The 8,576-nt window shown below is 35.5% G+C and overlaps 1 long non-coding RNA gene across 1 annotated transcript in view; it reads right to left on the bottom strand.

Moving 5' to 3' along the window:
- Positions 1-1,040: 1,040 nt before the first annotated feature.
- Positions 1,041-8,576, bottom strand: part of LOC123566188 (uncharacterized) — a 62,185-nt gene continuing 54,649 nt past the window's right edge. Inside the window, exon 6 of the long non-coding RNA XR_006689356.2 lies at positions 1,041-1,695. This is a non-coding gene — a long non-coding RNA (uncharacterized LOC123566188). The remainder of the gene's footprint in view (positions 1,696-8,576) is intronic.

The raw sequence follows: 8,576 nt of genomic DNA, 5'->3' as shown, positions 1-8,576 counted from the left end.
CACAAAAACAACGCGATCGAGCTGTCGGAATGTTGCTAGCCGGGACACATTTACGACACGTGTGTAATTATTTTTGCAATTTCAAAGGAACTTTGATATAATTTGTTTGTAGCTGTTCCTTTGAAGGTTATTTCCATTTTTAACCTTATTTCCATTTACAAGAACCTTCAATCGTTGGCTATCTACCATCCGCGCTCTTTTGGCAAAATTTAACCCAAGGACAGTTCATTGAAGTGACCGATTTTAAGTTTATTTGTAAAATTCCGACAGCCCGGGCGCGTTGCTCTTGTGTCAATTTCACAATGATATGTGTTTTTCTAGTAGGACTTTTGTCAGTAGTGCCAAAAATGTTCACAAACAAGTGCATATTGGTGCGCATGCCCTGCACGTGCAAAATATGCAACACTGGTCAAAACGCCTAATGCGGTTACACCGGCCGTGAGTCGGCCAAAAATAAGTAAATAATTAGCTGCATTACCTATTCAAGATTAAAAACACAGATACTAGTAGTTCATTTTAGCAGATATTAAATCACTTCAGGCAATCGGACATAGTTTTTAATTAACATCGACCACAACATAGATTTTCTTTTTCCGCTACCTTCTCTGTTGAAAACAGCGTAAAACACAAACCCAATGAACGAAATTCTCAGGAAAAATACAGGGAACCAATCGAAAACGCTCTATTTTTATAAAACCGCTGTTTTTATTTATCACTCATTCTGTTGATCGATACGTTCATTGAGCATTTATATATCGAACTATACAGGCGGTATTTATGCCGTTGCTGTGTTGTTTTGATTTATGCTACCCTTGAAAAGGGCTTTTTTAAAAAAAAGCCGAAAGCGCTCGGGTTTATAATTAAACTTTTGACACTGTTTGAACATATATTCTCTCTCTCTCTCTCTCTCTCTCTCTCTCTCTCTCTCTCTCTCTATATATATATATATATATATATATATATATATATATATATATATATATATTACGAATCATAGGGATTTAATACGGATGACAGTACAAAACAAACAATGCTACGGATATAATTCTATATGTATGTTATCACTATTTTTATTTTTTAATAAAATCAAACACATCGATAAAGCATGATATTCAGTTTTCCTATACTATTTCGATACAATTATTTGATGACGTGTTCACCAAAACATGGGTCGATGTACCTCCGTTCATCATAATACAATTCTCTTATTTTCGCATTCATTTTTTTATGCACACAGTGTTGACCCATTCTCAAACTTTATGTCACGTTCAAGCTTCATTTCACGTATTTTGGATTTTTGTAATACGCAAAGCTTTTTATTCCAGAAATCATGCAAGCTCAGAGGCGCGAGTGTCTTTCCATAACGTTGGATAATTATGGAACACAGCTTATTCACCGTTGAGTCCGAAAAGAAACAGAAATAGTCGTGCGTTTCATAGCTCATCACTATGAAAAAAGCAGGAGCAGCCATATCACTGGTACAGCTATCCGAGAAGAAAATGTGACACCGTGCAAAACTTTGTCCAGTTTCTTCATCATAATTTTCTTCTTTCACGAGCAGAAAATCAGCTCCGTTTTCGTCAACGTCGTTTACTTTCATCTCCAATTCTTTGATTCCCTCTTTTGAGCAAGTCAGAGAGTATTCCTTCAATGAATGCACAATATAATCGACTTAGATGTGTCCATCTTTGTGTTCTGAAATCAAATGATCAGTATATGCTTGAAGTAAAATAGTCAAAGAACAAGTTCATATAATGCGAACCAATCATCTATAAGATCAATAGACAACAGATACTCATGTTTGAACTTTGAACGTAAGCGTGTGATTCTATTTGTAAAAACGGGATGCTATACACATACGCCTCTACTGTAGTCGTTCCCATCCTGTTTTCCTGTTCTTTTTATACTAGACTACTTTATATATATATATATATATATATATAAATAAATAAAATGACTTCACATGCCGTTCCAACAGTATTTAATTGTAAAAATACAAACTAGTTTCGCCTATCGGCTCATCAGTGTACATACAATGTAACGTGACGTTACTATGGTAATGACGCGACGTCAATATATATATTTAATCGTGTGTCGAAAAATTGGAAAAGGGGACGGGAAAACGAGTCGGGAACACAGTAAAAGAGAGGTATTTCGGCAAGGAGTCCCGTTTGGATATTTCGATAACATAGTAGCATTTAGCAGATGTGTAGTGGTCATCTATACACGTTCCTCAGTAGTATGTATGACTTATGTCATTTTATATTTTTATTACAAATTTCCAATCAATACCGGAATATAAGAGCAGCTGACACGTTTCTTTTACACAAAATTCGATCATGGCAAACCAGTAAAGGTCTTTGAAGAAACGCCACTTGCTAGTTCAGCTGAGCGAGGAGCAAAGGGAAAAATTTTCTCAGCTTGAATTCTTTCCATTTGAGATCGGAGTTTTGGTAATGGACAAACTCTTCATTACCAGGAGAACAACGTTTACGCTTCACAACGAAATGCAGAGTCTACGAAAGAAACTAAAACTGTCTACTCAACCCGTTCGATTGCTGACTGAATGTCCGTTACCTACATCATTTTACAAAAAAACTGACGGTATCTATGATTGACAATGACATGCTGTGAAGCTGTGTGGAATGATGACAACAGGGACGCTCAAATATCAAACGAGAGTACTCATCACGACAGAACGAAACAAAATCACAGTGACTAAATTGAAAGATAAGTGTGCACTTGCAAGTTTTCGCGATGGAGACATCCCTGCCAGTCAACTTGTTGCCTAAAAAGTCGCGCTTGAAATGCTAAATGACATGGAAATTAGCACAGAGAGATCGTAACTTGATTTGCCTCGCGGTCATTCCATAACATTTCATGTCGATCAAACGGGAAAAATGATTAAAATCGTGTCTTTCAATGCTGATAAAAAACCAACAAAAATGACACAGGTGGAGGACAAACTCGAACATCCTTTACGTCCTGTATAAAAGCAACACGGAACACAACATTGAAAATAGAATAAAGAAGGTCGTCGATATAAAGAAGAAACACTATAGCATTTATTCTGTTAGGCCAGGCGATGTCAAGAGTGTCTTCAAAACAACGGTGACAGAAGATTTCAATGCTTGACAAGTCACGGATTTGAAAAACTTTTCCAATGTGAATTCCAATGCACAATTTCTGCTCTTGAACGAGTTTGATCATTCTGCACACATATCATTTGCCCAGTTGAGTCAATTTACGAGTGGAAATGCATCAACATTAGCTGGGAACAAGAAGACATTTGGAAAGTCGTTCAGTGGAGTGCGTTGGAAGTCTCTAAGATCCAAAAACGAAATGACGCTCAATGCAATGGTATATCGCGAAACTGTTATTCGACCGTTTTCACATCATACCGTTGGACGATGAACTAGTACCAGAAGTTTTACACGTAGCTTTATGTATGTCGATAGATGACCAGTTGTATGAACACGATGAGACCGCGGATGTAAACGACTTGCGTTGGGAGATTCCACACCTGTATCAAACTTATGATGAGTTTCTCAAATCCAAGTTGCCCATAACCTTAACAGATGAAAAAAGAAAAAAAAATGAAGGATAGGTACTTCAACAGGTTCGTCAGATATTACTCCTGGCAATCAAAGCACGTTATGAGTGAGTCAACTAATGAAAATGCACGTTCAAGCACTATGAAGACAGACTCAAATATTTACGACAACATGGACTTTGAGTTAGAAATATCGAAAGAGAACAGCACGGTTGTGGAAAATGAACATAACTCGAAGTGACCCGACAGAGGCAGCATTCTGAGTTTGCAGATATGTCATTTTGGATATAACCGTTCTACTGTTGTTTTTTTTTTTTTTCATGTAATGTTCAATTGTCAATAAAGCAAAGAAATCATATACATTTGTTTCTTTGTTATGTAAGCATCAGAATTTAGATCCAATTAGTCATCAAATTTCCTTCATTTCAAAGAATTTGCTGAGACATTTAACTGCGAGTATACTTCTCAAGCAAAACGTAGAGAAGAACTTCACATAGAAAACGGGTCGCCGTACACTATCTTACTGTGTTCCTGTGCCGTTCTCCAGACCTATTTTCCCGTTTTTCGAGACACGACTATACTCTATATATATATATATATACAGTATATATATTGGGACGGAAAACGGGACGGGAAATATTAAAGAATTGGGGTATGACCCCGTTTCTAAAAATAGACCCAACATTGAAATAAAAATATATATTCAAATGCGTTGGTACTTGGTTTGTTCTTGAAAAGCAATTGACACACGCAACGTGAATGCATCAGTACAACTAATGAAAACATGTTAATTCCTTATTGTTATTCCAAGAGATACTGTCACATAATTTTATTCACTGCCTAATCCTGACAGCTTCATGTATGCTTTGCACTATTGGGCTTACAGATTTTGCATTGATTGTGACCCAGAAGATACTATTGGAAAAGGTCTGTCATCTCTCCATTGTCTTTTGTTCGTTCATTCGAAGTATTCTGCAGGGAGGTACATTTCCTCTCTAATTATTAATAGCTACAGTTGTGTTACTTCAAAAGTTTTATAAACTCGTCAAAAAATCCATAAATCATGGGACCAAACAGAAGAAAGCTCATGTTTGAGCAAAATAAAATGGGTATTAGATTAAATGTGAATTGAAATGTATTTCTGTTTATGACTAAGGGTTGTTGAAAATATTTTTTTTTTTGTGCAGGAAAAGATGAGAAATATACTGGAAAAAGACCCCTTCCCCATAAAATCGGGGGTATTTTTATGGGTGTTTGCAAGTTCATGCACACTTATGACACTTAAAGAAAAGATGGGCAACGATATGACTTCCATGACAATAATAAGAACATGGGTGAAGGGAGGCAGTTTAGAATAGAAATGCTCGTACTTCAAAACAAAACAAAAATAAAAATGATGCAGTAAGACAATGAGTGGTGACTCTGATTGGTATTTGTATTTTATCTTGCTGCTGTGGTTGTTGCAGAAAGAAACCTTCACCAGTGGCAATATGCTTGTGTTTGATCACATCAGCTCAGTAACAGCAGAGGAAAGGAAACGGCATCAATAGAATTGGAGTGCAGAGTTGATGTGAAAACAAGAAATTGTACTAAATTACTATCTACAGAACATAGTGAGGCGTCGCCGCCTTTGTTGACATCTACAATAAAAAGACACAGTCGTGTATTGTGACATCATTTCAAGGCGGTGTCCCTCTGTGTTCCATTATTTGTTCGTTCTCTTTAGAGCTAAAGTCGTGATCGGCGAGTGCCGACCGCTGGTTACATTGTAGGTCTGGTAATTCCGGTTGTTATTTGTACTTGTTGTTGAAAGAAAACTTCACCAGTAATAATATGCACTAACGTCCCGGTGTAGCTTGCATGTACAATGATTGAAGGGATAGATAAATGTTTTCAACATGAAATGAATGTATTTCTATTATCGTACTGAATTACAAATGCATAACAATCATTCGTTGAATGATTGTTAACTATGTTTCGCACTGAGCAATAACCACAAAAACGAATGTTTGTTTCTGATATCAGTTTCTCTAAAACATAAAAAGTAAATTAAGAAGATGCGTTATATGTGCATAGACTTTCTTACACAGAGCGGTGCCCGTTTCGACGCACACCTGTGCATTGTATTTACAATGAATTTTCTTTTGTCTCAATGACCAATTACGATTGCAACATTTAATTTAGAAAAAGAAATGTTGGATCCGTCTTTGTAACGTAAAATGTAATAGCAGAACTGCTTCTTTCGTCATTTACAAACATATCCTGTAGCAACATAGATATTCAACATTGTGCTCGATTTTGACGCTAAACGTCGGGCTTCCACAAAACCTGATATCATTTACATTGAACATTCAGCATTGGGTGTTAACCAAACACATAAGGAATGTTTGTATCTGGAAACACTATCCAGAAAACATAAATAAGAAGTTCTAAGACTTTAATACACAGTGGCAGCGCTGTCCGTTTCGACGCACTTTGTACTTTGTACCATTACGATTGGAACATTTGATGCAAACTAAGAAATGTTATATCTGTCTTTGTAACACAAAATGTAATACAAGAACTGCCTCTATTCTGATTTACAAACAATTCATAGAGGTGCACAGATCAACAGTCAACATTGCCCACAATTTTATCACGAAACTTCTTATTTCAGAAACAGTACTCGTTCAAAGCTGTATCAGCTACATCAGACATCATCTAAGATTAGGTATGTACAAGGTGTAAACAAACACTTGAATGTCGAGAAAACAGAATATTCTCTGAAACATGCACTTTCGCAGCCAAATACTGTTGCATTCTGATCTAAAGCGTTGTGCACAATTGTGATGCAAAACACCCTAATTCAATAAATGCGCATGTTCAAAATTCTGTGAAATTACACAATGCTTCGTTGATTTAGTGCGTACAAGTCATTGAACACCATAATTTCAGTATTTAGAGCAGTCTGCGAAACAGCTATGACGTTCAGAATCATTTCACCGCATCCAACGTACAGACAGTGCAGTCACAACTGTGCTTTTAACGAAATGAAAGTAGAAAGTTATGTCCGTCTTTTGAGCATAATCAAATTATTTATAGGATTTGGAATTATCAACATGAAAAGTTGTGTATTTTATTGTAGCGAATACCACTAGTTTTAGTTTGATTAGTTTGTAGTGGAAATAGACACTTTGTTTACTTTTTTTAACGCAAAGGCATGTGTGCAGAAATGACGCAATTTCTGTCAAACTTTGAGACGTTATATTTTGTTAACGCATGGATGGAAAAACAATCCCTTTTACGACAAAAAATCCAGTTCCCTAGCGTAACGAATGCATGCAAAATTTTATTCTGGTATATTTGGTTATGTATAATATTTACCATGAAAAATTGTCCAAGTTTATGTGAAATGCTCGCGAAATTAAGTGATTTTGAAACGTAAATGTCTTATTGAATTCTAAATGGAAATTCATGTTGTTGGTCTCGTTAGATAGCTAAAGCCTTTCTTGGTTTGATGTAATTATCCATAATTTACAAAAGTCTGAAGACTTATGATCTTTAGCTCAGAAGGGACGTACCGTATTAGTCAACATAACACTATGCGCCATTGTGCAATGTTACCAATTTAAGATATCGTAGTTTTCTAATGCATGAATGGAAAAATATATATGCTTTAGAATCAGAAAGCCGGTCACCGAGACTATATAACTGGATGCAAAAAAATTGTTCTGGAACATTTGGTTTAGCAGATTTTTTATTTGGAAAAGAAAGGCGCAAAATAAATACAAAAATGAGCCATTTTGAAATGCAAATATATCATTCAATTCTGAAATAAAATTTATGTTCTTGATGTTATTCTGTAGAAAAACCCTTTTTGTTATATGGCTATTTGTCACATTTAACAACATCGGGGAAGGACGTAATTTTTTCCTCAAAAATTACAGTCAACCATAATCAACAGAATGGCCGCGCCGTTACAACAAAGATGCATGCTTTGGTGATTATTTTGCAAAAAGTAAACAGTGAGTTTATTTTCATCCTTCTACGATCAGGAATAAATTTTATCAATTGATTTGAAGTGGCCCTGTCATCAACCATTTCTCGTCTTTTTCTGGACACCTGATTCCAAATTTAGACTGCATTTTTCGAAAATCTGGGCGGTTACCTCAGTCACCTGAGGTCAAGCTAGGTTCAGCAAGAAGCGGAAGACGTGGCTTCAAGCGCTCAAAAGTATTTCAGTGAAATAAAGTCTTATTACATACTCGTTTCTATTCACCGTTAAGTTACACTGTTATACCGAAAAGGTAAATATTTTTCCATACACTGACGCCTGAATTTCATATTCAGTGTGTGTTGTTGCACTATTTTTTTTCCCATTTAGTTTAGTATTGTCAATCCTATTCAGGCTATTGAACATATTTATGATATTTACATAATATTTGTACAGGTAGATGGGTATGTAAATAAAACGGTATTATCTTTGCATCGGGAAAAGTGCACTCGTTCTTCTAAAGTCGCGCAATATTTCAGCTGAAGATCTCGTGTATATTTCCTGATATAAAGCTAAAAACCTATAAGTATTCTTTGTTTAAACATATTTGTTAGCGAGATACATAATTTAAAAATTCTAACAAATTCAAAATACGCTTAGGATAGGATCGAAAGCCTTTGGCATATATAGATTTGTTCCTATATGAAACAAATGCACATTCAGGGTATTATATGAGATTACTAACAGAGTCAGTTTTACATAAATGGCATGACGTAGAATTGTTGATTACAAATATAGAAAAGTGAAAATAATAAGTGTGACACACATATACTTGACGAGAATTGGCAGATGGTTGATTTCAAGTATTATTCAAAACGTTTAGAAAACTTAATGAACCTATAGACTAATTGAAATATGGTTGTTTTTATATCTTCTGTTAGGTAGGATTCGCTATAGAATAATAAATCGGTAGTAATATCAATATCCGAAGCAACTGAATTTACGTATCCAGTAGAATTTTTCTTTCATCGTTGTAAAACGGACAAGAGA

This window comes from Mercenaria mercenaria, chromosome 8 (assembly GCF_021730395.1).
Source record: "Mercenaria mercenaria strain notata chromosome 8, MADL_Memer_1, whole genome shotgun sequence".
NCBI lineage: Eukaryota > Metazoa > Mollusca > Bivalvia > Venerida > Veneridae > Mercenaria > Mercenaria mercenaria.
Note: the sequence above shows the minus strand (reverse complement) of the source record. Positions and strands in the feature narration are given on the sequence as shown.